Genomic DNA, 17867 nt, shown 5'->3' on the forward strand with positions numbered 1-17867 from the left:
CTTTGCATGAGGTGCCCAAAGTACTGGAGTTTCAGCTTTAGCATCAGGGCTTCCAAAGAACACCCAGGGCTGATCTCCTTCAGAATGGACTGGTTGGATCTCCTTGCAGTCCAAGGGACTCTCAAGAGTCTTCTCCAACACCACAGTTCAAAAGCATCAATTCTTTGGCGCTCAGTTTTCTTCACAGTCCAACTCTCACATCCATACATGACCACTGGAAAAACCATAGCCTTGACTAGATGGATCTTTGTTGGCAAAGTAATGTCTCTGCTTTTTAATATGCTATCTAGGTTGGTCACAACTTTTCTTCCAAGGAGTAAGTGTCTTAATTTCATGGCTGCAATCACCATCTTCAGTAATTTTGGAGCCCCCAAAAATAAAGTCTGACACTGTTTCCACTGTTTCCCCATCTATTTCCCATGAAGTGATGGGACCAGATGCCATGATCTTCGTTTTCTGAATGTTGAGCTTTAAGCCAACTTTTTCACTCTCCTCTTTCACTTTCATCAAGAGGCTCTTTAGTTCCTCTTCACTTTCTGCCATAAGGGTGGTGTCATCTGCATATCTGAGGTTATTGATATTTCTCCCGGCAATCTTGATTCCAGCTTGTGCTTCTTCCAGCCCAGCATTTCTCATGATGTACTCTGCATAGAAGTTAAATAAGCAGGGTGACAATATACAGCCTTGACATACTCCTTTTCCTATTTGGAACCAGTCTGTTGTTCCATGTCCAGATCTAACTGTTGCTTCCTGACCTGCATATAGCTTTCTCAAGAGGCAGGTCAGGTGGTCTGGTATGCCCATCTCTTTCAGAATTTTCCACAGTTTATTGTGGTCCACACAGTCAAAGCCTTTGCCATAGTCAATAAAGCAGAAATAGATGTTTTTCTGGAACTCTCTTGCTTTTTCCATGATCCAGCGGATGTTGGCAGTTTGATCTCTGGTTCCTCTGCCTTTTCTAAAACCAGCTTGAACATCTGGAAGTTCACAGTTCACGTATTGCTGAAGCCTGGCTTGGAGAATGGATCATCTAGCAGCCTGGCTTGCTGCTGGATCATTGAAAAAGCAAGAGAATTTCAGAAAAACATTTATTTCTGCTTTATTGACTATGCCAAAGCCTTTGACTGTGTGGACCACAATAAACTGGAAAATTCTGAAAGAGATGGGCATACCAGACCACCTGACCTGCCTCTTGAGAAAGCTTTATGCAGGTCAGGAAGCAACAGTTAGATCTGGACATGGAACAACAGACTGGTTCCAAATAGGAAAAGGAGTACGTCAAGACTGTATATTGTCACCCTGCTTATTTAACTTCTATGCAGAGTACATCATGAGAAATGCTGGGCTGGAAGAAGCACAAGCTGGAATCAAGATTGCCGGGAGAAATATCAATAACCTCAGATATGCAGATGACACCACCCTTATGGCAGAAAGTGAAGAGGAACTAAAGAGCCTCTTGATGAAAGTGAAAGAGGAGAGTGAAAAAGTTGGCTTAAAGCTCAATATTCAGAAAGCTAAGATCATGGCATCTGGTCCCATCACTTCATGGGAAATAGATGGGGAAACAGTGGAAACAGTGTCAGACTTTATTTTTTGGGGCTCCAAAATCACTGCAGATGGTGATTGCAGCCATGAAATTAAAAGACACTTACTCCTTGGAAGGAAAGTTATGACCAACCTAAACAGCATATTAAAAAGCAGAGACATTACTTTGTCAACAAAGGTCCATCTAGTCAAGGCTATGGCTTTTCTAGTAGTCATTTATGGATGTGAGAATTGGACTATAAAGAAAGCTGAGCACCGAAGAAGTGATGCTTTTGAACTGTGGTGTTGGAGAAGACTCTTGAGAGTCCCTTGGACTGCAAGGAGATCCAACCAGTCCCTTCTAAAGGAGATCAGTCCTGGTGTTCATTGGAAGGACTGATACTGAGGCTGAAACTCCAGTACTTTGGCCACCTCATGTGAAGAGTTGACTCGTTGGAAAAGACTGATGCTGGGAGGGATTGGGGGCAGGAGGAGAAGGGGACGACAGAGGATGAGACAGCTGGATGGCATCACTGACCTGATGCACATGAGTTTGGGTGAACTCCAGGAGTTGGTGATGGACAGGGAGGCCTGGCGTGCTGCTATTTGTGGGGTTGCAAAGAGTCAGACACGACTGAGCGACTGAACTGAACGACTTAAAAAAAAAATCCTTCATCTTTTCTGTGTCAGGCGGGTGATGCAGGCTAGGGAGGATCGCCACTGGGGTGTGTGGGTCATGGAGCAGGAGGCTGCAGGAGCAGGGGTGGTCACAGATGCAGACTTCTCAAGGTGGGTGAGAAGGTGGCTCAGTGAAAAGAGCGGGCATTCTGGAAGGGGCCAGGTGTGGAATGTTGTGAGTGGGGGTGTTGATAAGACCTTACAGCTTCACCCAAAGCGACTCTTCTGATGCCCAGTTCCCAGGTGGATTGGAAGGTGATAGAGGGAGGGAGAAAGGTGAGGAGGGAGGGATGAGTAGCTGAATGAATGGGTACAAAGATGGATGGGTGGATACACAGATAAACACACACATTCACATACATGCAGAGCACACAGGGATTGAACTTCCTGCTTTAGAAGGGAGAGGGCTCACGTGTTTCAGCCGAGTATTCTTGAATTTGTATTAATTTTCCATCCTCTGTCTCTCTAATTGTATTCCTATCTTTAACGCCTCAGTCCCTGACTTAGATTTACATTATTTGCTTCTATTTACACAACTGTATGAACAGTGTTTCCATTTCCACCTTTGGATATGTGACAAATGTAACTCTTTGATTTTTCTTCTTTTAAAGATGTAACATGTGTTATGTTGCAATTACAAATCACATATATGAAAATCTAGCCAGTCCATCCTAAAGGAAATCAGTCCTGAATATTCACTGGAAGGATGCTGAAGCTGAAACTCCAATCCTTTGGCCACCTGATGCGAAGAGCCGACTCATTGGAAAAGACCCTGATGCTGGGAAAGATTGAAGGCAGGAGGAGAAGGGGGTGACAGAGGATGAGATGGTTGGATGGCGTCACTGACTCAATGGACATGAGTTTGAGTAAGCTCTGCGAGTTAGTGACGGACAGGGAGGCCTGGCGTGCTGCAGTCCATGGGGTCGCAAAGAGGCGAACACGACTGAACTGAACTGAACTGATATATGAAAAAGGAAGAAATAATGAAACCTCCTAATTCCACATGATTTTTTTTTTTCCATTTTAAAACAGTTTTATTGATTTATTTTTGGCGGTACTAGGTCTTCGCTGCTGTGCGGGCTTTTCTCCAGTTATGGCGAGCGGGGCTGCTGCCTCGTTTCCGTGTGTGAGCTTCTCACCGTGTGGTTCCTCTAGTGTGGAGCACAGGCTCTAGGGCATGTGGGCTTCGGTAGTTGCTGCTCCCTGGCTCGTGAGCACAGGCTCGTGGTGCACGGGCTTCGTTGCCTCGAGGCATGTGGGATTAGACCAGGGTCTTATGCATTGGCAGGCAGCTTCTTTACCACTGAGCCTCCAGGGAAGCCCCACACAATTTTTTTGTCAACAGGAGAGAAGGGGAAGACTTGTTTTCTGTTTTGTGATTTCACAGTAATGAACACTGTCGAAGAAGAAAACAACAAGAAAATAAAAACACCCCATGAGGACAACGTGGTTATTTTTTTAGGGTGCCCTTCTGAAATGGAACTGGGAATTATTTAATCTCACATACGTGAGCACTTGCACCTGCAGAGGGGAGCACTGAGGCCCTGTGTCGGGTAAACACAACCCCGAGGGACAATTCGGCTTGCCCGTCCTCACGGAGGGCGCAACCAGAGAAAAGAGGGTCGTCGCAGGCTTTTTCTGCAGCTTAGCCAGAGGCCGAGGGGAGGGGCCCAGCACTGGTCCATTTCATCTCTCACTGCACCCGCCTCGGGGAGGGGGGCCTGGATTTCAGCATCCAGAGGGTTAATCCATCACTAGCCCTTTTCCAAAGCTCATACCAAACGCTGGGCCAGATCAATAGCCCTGAAACACTCAGGTCTGGTGTAAAAGGGAGGAAGTCAGAAGACGCTTTAATGGAACAAGGCCAGACATGCTCAGAGGGAGGCAGGCATCAGAAGTAGAAGCCTGATGCTTAGAGACAGTCATATTAAGTGAAGAAAGTCAGAAGAACAAAGACAAATACTGTATGGAATATGTGGAATCTAAAGTGCAACACAATGAACTTATCTGCGACAGGGACTCACAGACATGGAGAACAGATTGTGGTTGCCAACTATTACATGTACAGGATGGATAAATAATAAGGTCATAGTGTATAGCACAGGGAACTATAATCAATAGTCTGGGATAAATCACAATGAAAAAGAATATAATGTGCAGATAACCGTGTGTGTGTGTGTGTGTGTGTGTGTGTGTATACACATATACAAGGGCTTCCCAGGTGACACAGTGGTAAATAATCATCTGCCTGCCAATGCAGGAGACAAGGGTTTGATCCCTGGGTGGGGAAGATCCCCTGGAGAAGGGAATATGGCAACCTGCTCCAATATTCTCGCCTGGAGAATCCGATGGACAGAGGAGCCTGGTGGGCTACAGTCCATGGGATCATAAAGAGTTGGACATGACTGAGCAGGCTCACACACACACACACACACACGTATAACTGAGTCATTTGCAGTACAGCAGAAATTAATACAAGACTGTAAATCAACTATACGTTAATAAAATAAATTAAAAAAAAACAAGTAGAGGCCTGATGGCTTCATTAGAGCCACTCCTGGCAGCTCCCCTCCCCATCACTGGCCGTGGGGTGTGTCTCTAGCCCGTTAGAATTGCCCAAACCAACAGGTGCTCCCTGGCTTGTGGGACCTACAAACTCGTCAGGCTGGGGGGTGATCTGAACTTAGCCACAGTGTGAACTGGGCCTGGTGCTTCTGACATGACAGTTGCAGACACGCGATGACTCCAACCCTTGGTGGTGTCACCTGGAAAGGGCGAGCTTTTGCAATTTTTTTTTTAAAGGAAAAGTCCTCCAATTTACCACTGACCCTGGAGACAAACGATGGCCCTCTGTGTGTTGCTTTCAGATCTCCGGAGGGAGGCAGGAAGTGTTGAGGGGAAGGAGCCTGAACGGGAGGATGCACTGAGTCTCCTTCACTCTCGCGCTCACACCACCTCTGGCACCAGCCTGTGTGTTTGCCCATGAAACGATTCTGGCACTGTCTGGTGTTAGTGCAGCCCCTTCAGGTTGAGGGCTCAATCCCACGAGACTGCCCCCCACCCCCCTTCAGATGTCAATGGCAGCATCCCGGAACCCAGGGAATCACTGACTTAGGTTGACCAGTTTATTATGTAACAAAGGATATGATAAAGGACACGGATGAGCAGGAAGAGACACACAGGGTGAAGTCTGGGAGGGTCTCCCTCTGGAGTTGCGGTGCGCCACCCTCCCAGCACAGAGATGTGTCTGCCAAGCCAGAAGCTCTCTGAACCTCGTGCTTTGGGGATTTTCTACAACCTTCATCATGTAGGTGTGTGTGTGTGTGTTAGTCACTCAGTCATGTCCCACTCTTTGCGACTTCATGGACTGTATAGCCTGCCAGGCTCCTCTGTCCATGGCATTCTCCAGGCAAGAATATTGGAGTGGGTTGCCTTTCCTTTCTCCCAGAGATCTTCCTGACCCAGGGGTTGAACCCAGGTCTCCTGCATTGCCGGCAGATTCTTTACCATATGAGTTACCAGGGAAGCCCAAGGTGTGAGTGATCATTACTCAATCTCCAGTCTGTTTCTCCTCCCTTGAGGATGGAGGTGCAACTGAAAATCCCAAGCTTCTAATCCTGGCTTGGTCTTTTCAGCAATGAGCCCCCAGTCCTCAAGTATCTAGGAGCCACCAGGAGACTTTAGAACTAAGACACTTCTAATTACACAGGACGTTTCAAGGATGTAGGAGCCCAGTGTTAGTAACTGGGGAGCAGAGACCTGCATATATATTTCCACTATCTCACAAGTGCTCAGAAAGGAAAAGACGCACATGTGCTCAGTTGTGTCCGACTCTTTGTGACCCCATGGACTGCAGCCCACCACACTCCTCTGTCCACGGGATTTTCCAGGCAAAATACCGGAGCGGGTTGCCATTTCCTACTCCAGGAGATATTTCCGACTCAGGGATCGAAGCCTCGCCTCCTGCGTCTCCTGCATTGGCAGGTGGATTGTTTACCACTGAGCCACCTCTTTGTGAAAGTCTGGAAATATTCAGTCCATAACAGCAATACTTTATCTACCAAGTCTCCAGATGTACAACTCTTTCAGTGCTCAGTATCAAAGCCTCTTATTTCCTCTACCTATAATCATGCTTCAGAGACGTATCATATAACTATCACGTCTATCTATATCATTATATATGATTTCAATGATTTTGTATATAGATATAATTATGTCAATATGGTTACATATATAATTATATATACATGAAACACATATTTACATCTCCAGTTTTGTGTTCCCGATTTGTATAATTGGCTACCTACTGAATATTTTTGGGTTCCCTTGTTGGCTCAGACAGTAAAGAATCTGCCTGCAATGCGGGAGACCTGGGTTTAATCCCTGGGTTGGGAAGATCCCTTGGAGGAGGGCATGGCAACCTACTCCAGTATTCTTGCCTGGAGAATTCCATGGGCAGAGGAGCCTGGAAGGCTGCAGTCCATGGGGTCGCAAAGAGTCAGACACGACTGAGTGACTAAGTGACTGAATATCTTATAGGTGTCTTGAACAGAGTGGATTTGAAACAAAGCTCTTGATTTGCAAATCCTCCCACCTCCATGACCTGCCTCTCCCTTTCAATCATTTCAGACTAAAATCTTAGCATGATCTTACATCTAGGATATAATTTAATTGATATGTCCTTTAATATTAGGCTTTTAAGACTTTTCTTTGCTCTTATAAAATACACTTTAGATTTCATCTTTGTGCATGAAGCTTTGTTAGCATTTCTGATGAGGTCTTTTGAATAGACATCCAGACAAAGAGTCAGGTTCTTCCCGATTTACTGGGCCCAGGAAAAGAGTATGCGTGCATGTGTGACCCCTCTTTGTGACCCCAAGGATTGTAGCCCACCAGGCTCCTCTGTCCAGGGAATTCTCCAGGCAAGAATACTGGAGTTGGGTTGCCATTTCCTTCTCCAGTGGATCTTCCTGACCCAGGGATCGAACCCATGTCTCTTATGTCCCCTGCATTGGGAGGAAGGTTCTCTCCCTCTAGTGCCACCTGGGAAGCCTCAGGCAAGATGTTCAGTTCAGTTCAGTCACTCAGTCGTGTCTGACTCTTTGCGACCCCATGAACCGCAGCATGGCAGGCCTCCCTGTCCATCAACAGCTCCCAGAGTTTACCCAAACTCATGTGCATTGAGTCAGTGATGCCATCCAACCATCTCATCCTCTGTTGTCCCCTTCTCCTCCTACCCTCAATCTTTCCCAGCATCAGGATCTTTTCAAATGAGTCAGCTCTTTGCATCAGGTGGCCAAAGGATTGGAGTTTCAGCTTCAGCATCAGTCCTTCCAATGAACACCAGGACTGATCTCCTTTAGGATGGACTGGTTGGATCTCCTTGCAGTCCAAGGGACTCTCAAGAGTCTTCTCCAACACCACAGTTCAAAAGCATCAATTCTTCAGCACTCAGCTTTCTTTATAGTCCAACTCTCACATCCATACATGACCACTGGAAAAACCATAGCCTTGACTAGACCGACCTTTGTTGACAATGTCTCTGCTTTTTAATATGCTGTCTAGACAAGAGTATAAATGTGTCTAAATATTTAAAAGTTATAAATTTAATAAGCAAACACTTAAACTATGTGCTAGCCTTCTACTTTGACAAATACACCTTCCTAATGCCCTGAAATGCCAGGTTCAACTTGAGAAGTTTTAGATTCCTTGGAGTCCTCTGATCAAACACCCTGGTGTGAGAACAGGGCGCTGGCACGGCCACATGGCCTGACCCCTCCCCACTTTGTTTCCCTCTGTAAGGGGCTTGTATGTGAGTGTGTGTGTTCACACCCTGGGCTGCACACTGAAGCTCTCTCCTTCCCGGCCAACATTCACACTCTGCTTACCCTAAGGGTGTAAGAGACATGAGACAGCCCTGGAGGCTTGCTGGGGGCTGTCTGGGCAGGGCTTCCAGAGTCCCAGGTCTCTGGAGGGGGGTCTAGGTGGGGAAGTGGGCTCCTGGCCTTGTGGGGGAGACCACGAGAGAAGAGGGTGAGAATAAGGTGTTCTCTAAACTGCAGGGAAAGAGGAAGGACCCATCCCCTCCACCTGATTCTTCAGAACTAAGTCCATCTGAGAGGCAGTCCAAATGCTAAGTGTTTGATCGTTTTCCCAGGAGTCTTCCATAAAGACGGGGCCACTTTCTAGGCCTTCTAGGCTTCCCTTTCTGGAATTCCCAAGCATTTGCTCACTGTGTGGCCCTGGGCAAGGGGAGTCTGCTCTCCAGGCCTCTGTTTGCTCATCTGTAAAAGACACTCCTTTCTGGCTCTAGCCTTCTCTGGTTCTCTGAAGCCAAGCCTTGTGATTTGTCCACTCGTGGCCTGAATTTCTGCAGCCTCCCGTGGTCTGTCACAGTCTCTCTAATGCTCATATCTAAATACACACATGTGTGCTTCCTCAGACACACCAAAGCTTGCAGCATAAACTCCTGCCAGGCCAGGAGCCAGCATCCGGAACCAGGCAGGCTTCCTGCTGGCTTTACCAGTCCACCGAAGGTTCAGGAAAACAGCGGCCTCTCACTTGCGATCCAGGCAACTTTGATTCCTGCTTTCACGTTTTCCTCTCTTCCAGCCATCTGTCATAAAATTTACAGCTGTGAAACAAGGAAGCTGCCCCCTCTCTGGTTCCCGGAGCACTAAATCCTAGTGCCTCTGTGGTTATCTGGAAGATTTACTACGTTTCACGGCAAGGAGCTGCCCCGTGTTTATCCTCTGCCTCACCTACTCTGCTCCAAACGTAAAGGAGAGATTTATCTTCAAACCCCGGGACAGCTTTAGGTCACTTGGAGCTACATATGGAGGGCTCTACAAAGAGAGACTTTTCGTTTCCTGAAGATGGCACTGCAATTTTACTTCTGTTCCACAGACACTGCGTCACACATGGAAATATGGAGTAGGGGCAGCTGCAGATCCGTGTCAGTGAAAACTGTCCAACAGCATGGCTGTGTGAATGGACATGCCTATGGTGCAGATGTAAAACTGGTGAGAATATGCATCTGGAAAGGGAACTCAGGATCAGTTATTGTTTTTCCCCTAAAGTGTTGCTTTTTTAAAAAACCCCGTCCTCGAGGACCTAGACCTGCATCCTGTTGGGACAAACTGAAGAGAAAAATTATCAAGTGACCAGAAAAGAACCAGAGCAAACTCACTTTGCTGTGTTTTCCATCCCTTCGTCTACTACTTTCACATCATTTAAATCTAAATCAAACACAATTTACTGCGACTGATTATTTCAGATGGAGTGAGTGACATCTCAATTTAATCCAAATGTCCTTACAGTCTCTGCCCAAGAAAAGTGGGCATCCCTTCTACTCCTTCCCCACATCCCACCTGTCCAAAGACTCACAAGCCACCCTCCCCCCACCCCCCCCCCAAAAAAAAAAGTCTTGCCTATCTGTCTTCAGATTATGGTGGCCATTATGACACTTGGGCTGCAGGACCCAGTGGTAGATCCGACCCTATCCCAGTGGAAACCCGTCTGTCCAGAGGCTTTGGGCAGCTGGGCATCTTGAGGCCTGTTCTCTACTCTCTTAAGACATCTGGCAGGGAGCCTGGTGCCACCTCCACCAAAGGAGACCCCATGAAAGAAGGTGCTCATTTCCAGGAATGTTCAAATCTATCCAGATGCTGGACCAACCTGTGAGTCATGAGCTCTTTGAGAGCATCATACAATGTTTTATAGTCTATATCAAAAAAATAGTCTATATCAAAATTAAAACAATCAAACAGCTAAGTCTGTGTTCAATTGAGACAGCATCTTGGTCTACGTTCCAGAACAGAGAACATTACGATAACCAAAGGTTCAATAAAACTTATGAGAAAACATGAATTTGGGCAAACTTTGGGAGATGGTGGAGGACAGGGGAGCCTGGCGTGCTGCAGTCCATGGGGTCGCAAAGAGTCGGACAAGACTTAGCTACTGAACAACAACAACAACTAGAAAAAAGCCTTGAAAAAAGACACAAATCTTATTTTCATCAGCCTAGTCCTGCAGAATGTATGAAAGGTGGGGGTCCCTAACACAGGCTCGCTGCGGGGCACCCAGGACTGGTGGGGACCAGTTGGCTTTGATGTCTTTTCTGTGTTATAGCCTTCGATGCTCTCAACCACTCTGTGATGCTTAATTCTGTGGATGCCCACATATTTCATCAAAGATGATTCTGTGTATGTCTGTGAGGGTGTTTCTGGATGAGATTAACATTTGAGTCTGTAGACTGAGGAAAGCAGACTGCTCTCCCCAGTGCTGGTGGGAATCAGCCCGTCTGTTGAAGGCCTGAATAGAACAAAAAGTCTGAGCAGGGGAAAGCCGCTCTCTTTGCCTGACTGTCTTTAAGTTAGGACACTGGTTTTTCCTCTGAACTCGGACGTGGGTTGGAATCACACCATGAGCTCTTCTGGGTCTCCAGCTTGCCAGCGGCAGGTTTTGGGACCTGTCAGCCTCTCTATAACCATGGAGCCAATCCTGCATAATAAATCTCTCTATGCATGTGCATATGACCCTCAACAACACGGGTCTGGACTGAGCAGGTCCATTTATACAGGGATGCTTTTCAGCAGCAAATACTGCAGTACTACTCCATCTGTGATTGGTCAAATCCACAGATGCACAACCATGGATATGGAGAACCCAGGATGGGGAGGACCGACTATACATTATACCAGGATTCTCCACTGTGCAGAGGGCTGGCGCCCCTGACCCCCATGTTGTTCAAAGGTCGACTGCACTTCCTATCGGTTCTGTCTCTCAGAAGAACCCAGGCTTGCACATACTCCATGGGGGCCGTGTCCTTATTTCCACTTTCCATGAGGGGACTGAATATTCACTGGAAGGACTGATGCTGAAGCTGAAGCTCCAATCCTTTGGCCACCTGAGGCGAAGAGCCGACTCACTGGAAAAGACCCTGATGCTGGGAAAGATTGAGCAGGAGAAGGGGATGACAGAGGATGAGATGGTTGGATGGCATCACTGACTCAATGGACATGAGTTTTGAGCAAACGCAAGGAGATGGTGAAGGACAGGGAAGCCTGGCATGCTGCAGTCCATGGGGTCGCAAAGAGTCGGACACAACTGAGCGACTGAACAACAATGAGGGGGCTGAGATGCAGCTGGGTGGTTAAGCGATCTGTGTGCGGTCTGAGTTGGGGCTGGCAGGGGAGAGAGCTCGTGCAGCCCACTGTCCCCAGCCCAGGGCTGGGACCCTGGCCTGTGTGTGCTCCCTGCACACGGTCCCCTTAAACAGGCCCCCAGCCTCCCTACTGCCCCCAGCCTCCCTCCTGCACCCCCCAGCCTCTCTCCCCGCCCCCAGCCTCCCACTGCCAACCTCCATTCCTAACCCTTAGCCCTGGGTGAGGAAGAGGGGAGTCCTCTGCTTGGGTAGTCTGCTCATCCTCCCACAGACTAGAAACAAGCCTTAAGCAAAGGACATGTTCAAAAGAAGACTCTTGACTTGGGTTGGGGAGACTCTCATTTTGCAAGATGTAACTGGATCACTGACCGCTGCCTAATGGCCTCCTACACGAGACGGCCTCATGGACACGTTCAATTTTCCCGGAACTCTGACCTAATGTTATCAGATGGAAAGGGAGGGACTAAAGAAAGGGGGTGTGATGGTCAGGCAGGAAGAAAAGGCCAGCAAGGCACCCAGGAGCCATCCTGGGCTCAGGACGGCCCAGCTGGCCCAGACCTGACCACTGGTGCCCCTTGGGCTCTGTGCCACGGTCCCAGCTTCTCTGCTTCCCCTGGTCCTGGCCCGGGGGTGGGGACACCAGTGGGAGAGCACTGACAAAAGTGACAAAGCTTCCTGAGGGTCGTGAAGCCCTTCCAGCGGCTGAGGATCACTTTCAGGGGTCCTTACCAGGCTCTGGGGGGCGCTCAGGGTTGGTGTCCCCCAGAATGAGCATCTAGTTCAGTCACCTTGGACCTCTCCAGCTCTCCCTTCTTTCAACAGAACCGAGCCCTCTCTGAGAAGGTTGTTCTGGGCAATTGCAATCGGCCCAGCCTCTCCAAGAACCATTTATACACGCAGCCCGAGGAAGGTGGCTGTAAGCCCACGTGGGTGAACAAAAGCATTTAAAAAGAGGAATATGTGGGTCTTGGGATCTGAGAGCTGAGTGGCGCTGTAGGGGGCTGCTGAGGGTCTATGGCACAGGCCCTGGGTCATGTGCAGTGGAGGGGGTGGGAGAGAGGTAGAGCGGAGGGGAGGAGCACAGAAAGAGAAGATGTTCTCTGCTCCGGCCCCTGACACCTGGAATGAGCCCTGATGGCCCTGTTTTGATAAACAGCTTCATTTACTATTTCCTGGATGTTACACCTGTCCTGAGCGGCTCTCATCCAGGGGCCCTCGGGTACCTTTCAGCAGCACCTATAGCTACTTTTGGACAAAGTGGATTCTGTGTAGTCAGCACTATGGAGTTCTCCCCTGGTGACTCTGGACAAAGGTAATATCTCAGAACAAGCCCAGGTCCCATGTCTCAATGACTGCTGCACACGAGGGAGACGGAGCATTTCCTACAACCTGCGTTCCCTCCCACACCCTGGGGAGACATGCAGCCAGCCGCCCTGGGTGCCTGCTGTGCCAAGTGACACAAACTGGGCAGGTATTCAAATAATATTAAACATTGATGCTGGCATTTCCGGGGCCACGTCTGTCATAGACCACGTGACTCACATTGGTTGCCTCGAGTTCCACCCCCCCGCCCCCTTCCAAGCTCCAGAAATGCCGTGTTTGCAAAGCCACGCATGTGCAGCTGGTTCAAGGGTCCCTGCAGAAGTGCCCTGAAGCTGCGGAGACAAGGGAGGGTCCTCTTTCTCTCCAGCTGGCTCCCTGTTTCCTACAGATAAGAGGAGGCCCCCCAGGGAGCGGGGCAGGGGCCAGGATGAGTCACTGCAAGCGCGGGACGTGGGGACACAGCCTGTCCTGGGTACCGCGCAGCCATCAGCCCGGGAACTGAGTCAGTTCTTTTGAGACAAAACCACACAACACAGAACAGTTTTGCTCAGCAACTAGAGCTGGAAACAGAGCCTTCGTGCGGGAAATTTCTCAGAATGTGGCCAGAAACACTTTAAATTTGCTGCCCTACCCAAAGAGCTAAAGTCTAACTGGCATGTTTAACTCAGGTTCCATGAAGACAAGATGATCTCTTCTCTGACTCACCTGTGCCAGGGCATCCCTCACTGGGGTGGTCCTCCCCTGTCTGGGCACTAGACTAGTGACCCAGTGGTTGGCAGGACTCTGGAGACCAGCAGTAGCTTTACTAACAGCTCTCAGTGATGCAGGGCCCACCACCTTCCAGACTCTTTTTCACTGACTGCTGCTACTGCTATTGCTAAATCACTTGAGTCGTGTCTGACTTTGTGCGACCCCATAGACGGCAGCCCATCAGGCTCCCCTGTTCCTGGGATTCTCCAGGCAAGAACACTGGAGTGGGTTGCCATTTCCTTCTCCAATGCATGAAAGTGAAAAGTGAAAGTGAAGTTGCTCAGTCGTTTGCGACCCCATGGACTGCAGCCTACCAGGCTCCTCCATCCATGGGACTTTCCAGGCAAGAGTACTGGAGTGGGGTGCCATTGTCTTCTCCGTTTCACTGACAGCTTCCTTTTAACTCTCACAACAACCCTCTAAAGGCTAGAATGATGCTCTCCATCTCCCAGGCGTGGAAAGCTCAAGTAACTGAGGACAAACTGTCAGGTAAATGATGAACCTGAATCACAGTCAGCTCCAAGCTCTGTGCCCTTTCTACTGTACTGTGCTGATTTCTCCTGAAGGTCAAGCCTGGAATTGAAAAAAAAGGAGGCAGATTTATCAGGGAGTAATGCAATCAAGCTATGAATAAAAGTGCTGGCTGAATTTGCAAAGTAGTCAAGTGTTTCAGCTGATTCTGAACTTTCCATGCAAGTTCAAGCTTCGTCCCTCAGTCCCTGATCTTTTTTGTCATCATTGTTCGCCAGAATCTCCCAACCGCAGGCGGCACCGTGGACATTTCCATCTGGTAAGTCTAAGCGGTGGGCTGTTGGGTGTTTAGCATCATCCAGCCTCTACCCACCGGATGTCAACAGTATCCACTTGGCTGAGACATCAACATGTCTCCAGCCATTGCTAAATGCCCCCTGTGGGGAAAATCACCCTAGCTGGGGACAGTGGGTTAAATATACCTCAAGCTTTGCTGGCGATCACACCCTTGGCTGGCTTAGTCCTCCCATCCCTGTCTGCTCCCCACACTTCCTCTCCTGGGAGCATGTCCTTAATATGTCATCACACGCAGGCAAGTCCTCTTCTGAGTGTCTGCTTCTGAGGACCCCGCCCAAGATGCTCATTTGCTGCAGATAGAAAGCAAGCCCACAAGAGAATGGATGGCTTAACTTTGGATGTCAGTGTAACCCTTTGTGTTAATAAAAGGAAGGTCCCTTCTGGTTCTAACACTTTGTTATCTACAAAGACCATGGGCAGTTGGGAACCTGGGGTTGGATTTGTCTCCAGAATTGGGTGCCAAGGGATGCGGAAGACAGAAACCCACAAGAGCAGGCACAAACAAATGTCTGTGGACTAAATGACTGAACGTGCAGTTGAGAACGCAGAGACTTAGATGGAAAATGTTGAAAACTGGATTTGAGGCTCTTCCCTATAAGTTGAAAAACAGCATTCAACGTGGAAAGGCTGTTTAACCTCCTTTACCCCCAGACAAGGGCAGGAAACTGCAGGGACACATCTGTTTTTCAGCAAGTCAGGCTTACTGTTTGTTGCAGAGACGGGAAACTGGCACCACGGAAAATCTGGGGCTTTTTTAGCCAGGGGATGGCTAGGGAGGACTTGTTATGGGACTCGGGCTTGTGTTCAGTGACTCAGGGCTGGTTCAAGGTAGTGGGGCTTCGCTCCAGATGGGATGATGGCAGGGAGCAGGTGTGATGAGGTGTTTTAGCAGACGGGGCCGGAAGATGGATGGGCTAGGCCCAGGCTGGTGCTGAACCGCTGAGAGTAGCAGCCACCATGTTTGCCAGCACAGGCGTGGTTTGGACCACAGCCCTATTTCTGTGTTCAGACGCGAAGGCGGGGTGGGCTTGCCCCTGTCCCGTTCCACCTGGGTCACAGAGCTCCGAGGCTGGCATGCTGTGCCACTGCCCGTGTAACAGGGCAGCATCAGCCTGACTAGTGTGGAGCCACCTCCTAGGTCAGGTCTGCTCCCTCTTGCTCTGAACCTCTCTCACTGTAGAGAGATTAAGATGGACTAACAGATGGTGGAGAAATTTGAAAGGACTAATAACAAGGAAAAACAAACAGTAATTTGGGTGTGCGTGCTAAGTTGCATTCAGTTGTGTATCACTCGTTGCGACCCCATGGACTGTAGCCCGCCAGGCTCCTCTGTCCATGGGATTCTCCAGGCAAGAACACCGGAGTGAGTTGTCATGCCCTCCTCCAGGGGATCTTCCCCACCCAGGGACTGAACTCTTGCATTTCCTGCATTGGCAGGTGGGTTCTTTACCATTAGTGCCACTTGGGAATCCCAATAGCTTGGGGACACATTTAAAACGTACACTCTTCATTGAACATGAATGTTAAATTTCGTGGATTGCTGTTAAACACAGTTGAACAACAGCAAAGATTTTGATCTTCAGTGTGGGGTTGACATGAGCCTGTGTGAGAACAGAAAGTCTCCAGAGTGATAGATTTTCCTTTCTTTTGTTTTCAGTCTGGCCAAGAACACACGTGCACACACTCACACACACACACTATCATTGGACACAGACAGGGCAGGAGTAACAGCACCATCGTTCGTGGGACAGAGCAGCAGGAGCTGCTGCATAGGCAGCCCGGTCCAGCTCTGGGACACGGGCTGACTTGGAGGAACCCCGAGTGCCCTCTGATCTGAGGACGCATGAGACTCAGCTCCATCGCTACGAATTTTTGCAATTTTAGAGCACATTTCAACTATGAAAATAAACCAACCGGCCAGGATGACCAAGCCTGAGGCCACTGAAGTGCCTTGCCGGGAAGGTGCCAGCCAGGCTCTGCCTGAGGTGGGACTTCAGCCTCCTCTGACCTTGCTCTACCTGGAAGCTTCTAGAGAAAAGGAAAGGCATTTGAAGGGCGGAGCTTTTCTTAATCACAACCTCCTCTTGGTGTTTAACCTTGGGTTTTCTGAAATCAGTGGAGACGACGTAATCTACTTCTTCCCTGCGATGAACAGTCATAAGCTATGCAGCCCTGGGCTTGAAATGACTACGGCTCTAGTTACAGCATCAGTGCACTCTGCCCCGTGTGAACTGTAGCATCAGGTGTGTAGAGAGGGCGTGTCTCCCTGTGTTTGAGGGGATGGGGCTGAAGGGGGACTGAAGCTGTGCACCTTCACTTCCCTTGCTGCTTCTCCCACAGTCCTTCTTCCTGAAACCGTTGACACTGATTCGCCCCTGACCTTGCCGGGCTCTGAGTCCCATATAGCCTGTGTTGACATGCATTCTGCCCAGTCTTCATCTTTCTTTCTGAGTGGTTTATCCTGTGACCGGTGTGTTTAGCAATTCGCCTTGCTGTGAGTTTTGTTCAAGCACATGGGCTCTGCTGGTCAGAACAAGTGGGTTCAAATGCTGTTTCCTCCTCTTGCTAGAAGTGTGGTCTTGGCAGTGGGCTGCTTCCTAACTGAGGGGCTGAGAGGGCCCGTGGAAATGAGGCATAAAGGCACAGCCTGCAATGTGGTCAGTTCACAGTGAAAGTCTGGGTTTGTTTTTTTTCTGGTTTCACTGATATAAGGATCACTGTAAGAAGTCAGAAACCCCACTTGAGAGCAATTCTTGGCTCTTGTCAATTCAGATGACACTGCTTCCTGCCCCCACATCATTCCTTGTACAGCTCAGCCTTCTCAGAATGCCCTTTCCTCATATTTGGGATTCGCTGGTGGCTCAGACAGTAATACAGGAGACCTGGGTTCGATCCCTGGGTCAGGAAGATCCCCTGGAGAAAGGAATGGGTACCCACTCCAGTATTCTTGTGTGGAAATCCCCATGGACAGCAACCTGGAGGGCTACAGTCCATTGGGTTGCAAAGAGTCGGACACGACTGAGTGACTAACACTTTCACTTCTTTTTTCCAGAAAGTTGCCTGCCTAATCTTACAAATCCTGCCAAGATCCACTAAAAATCTTCTTTCCATGAAAACTTCCCTACTTAGTCCACCTAAAGAAAATACCTTTGTCTTTAAAACTCTCATACCTGAAGTTTATTTTAATAAAAATAATAATGTTTGATGGACCATTATTCCTTGAAAATCACTTTATGTGTATTTATTTATTGAATTCTTCCCATTTGTCAGATAAGAAAACAGGCCCAGAATCTGAGTAAATATCCCCCACCGCATAGTTCATCAAGGGTGGTCAGAACACACAGTTCCCTGAGAAACGCACTCATTTGTGAGTCCTGTCTTCACCTTTTAACAACAGGCATCAACATTCGGGTGAATAAACTGTCACACAAAGAGACAGCTCTGGGTTACAGTGACTGTGCTCTCCACATCGTCCCCTTTATCAGAGATGAAAATGGCAATCAGTCAGCCCCATGGGGTCAGTGTGGCTGCCTCCCTTTTTTCACAGGAGTCCTCTTTCATCCAGTTCCAATGGCGGGAAACCAGGTTTTACCACCAT

The 17867-nt window shown here is 48.7% G+C and overlaps 1 long non-coding RNA gene across 2 annotated transcripts in view; it reads right to left on the reverse strand.

Annotated features, from left to right (window-relative positions):
- The window catches only part of LOC147373530 (uncharacterized), a 57968-nt gene that overhangs the window by 27979 nt on the left and 12122 nt on the right, over positions 1–17867 (reverse strand). The window contains exon 2 of one of the 2 annotated variants that reach the window (XR_015161962.1): positions 3210–3598. The exons of the other annotated variant lie outside the window; for it this stretch is intronic. This is a non-coding gene — a long non-coding RNA (uncharacterized LOC147373530). Of the gene's footprint in view, positions 1–3209; positions 3599–17867 lie in introns of those variants that run through there. 2 annotated transcript variants of the gene reach the window in all.

Source organism: Bos grunniens, chromosome 4 (assembly GCF_055505025.1).
Source record: "Bos grunniens cultivar Pamir isolate PY7600 chromosome 4, Bosgru_T2T1.0, whole genome shotgun sequence".
NCBI classification, from domain to species: domain Eukaryota; kingdom Metazoa; phylum Chordata; class Mammalia; order Artiodactyla; family Bovidae; genus Bos; species Bos grunniens.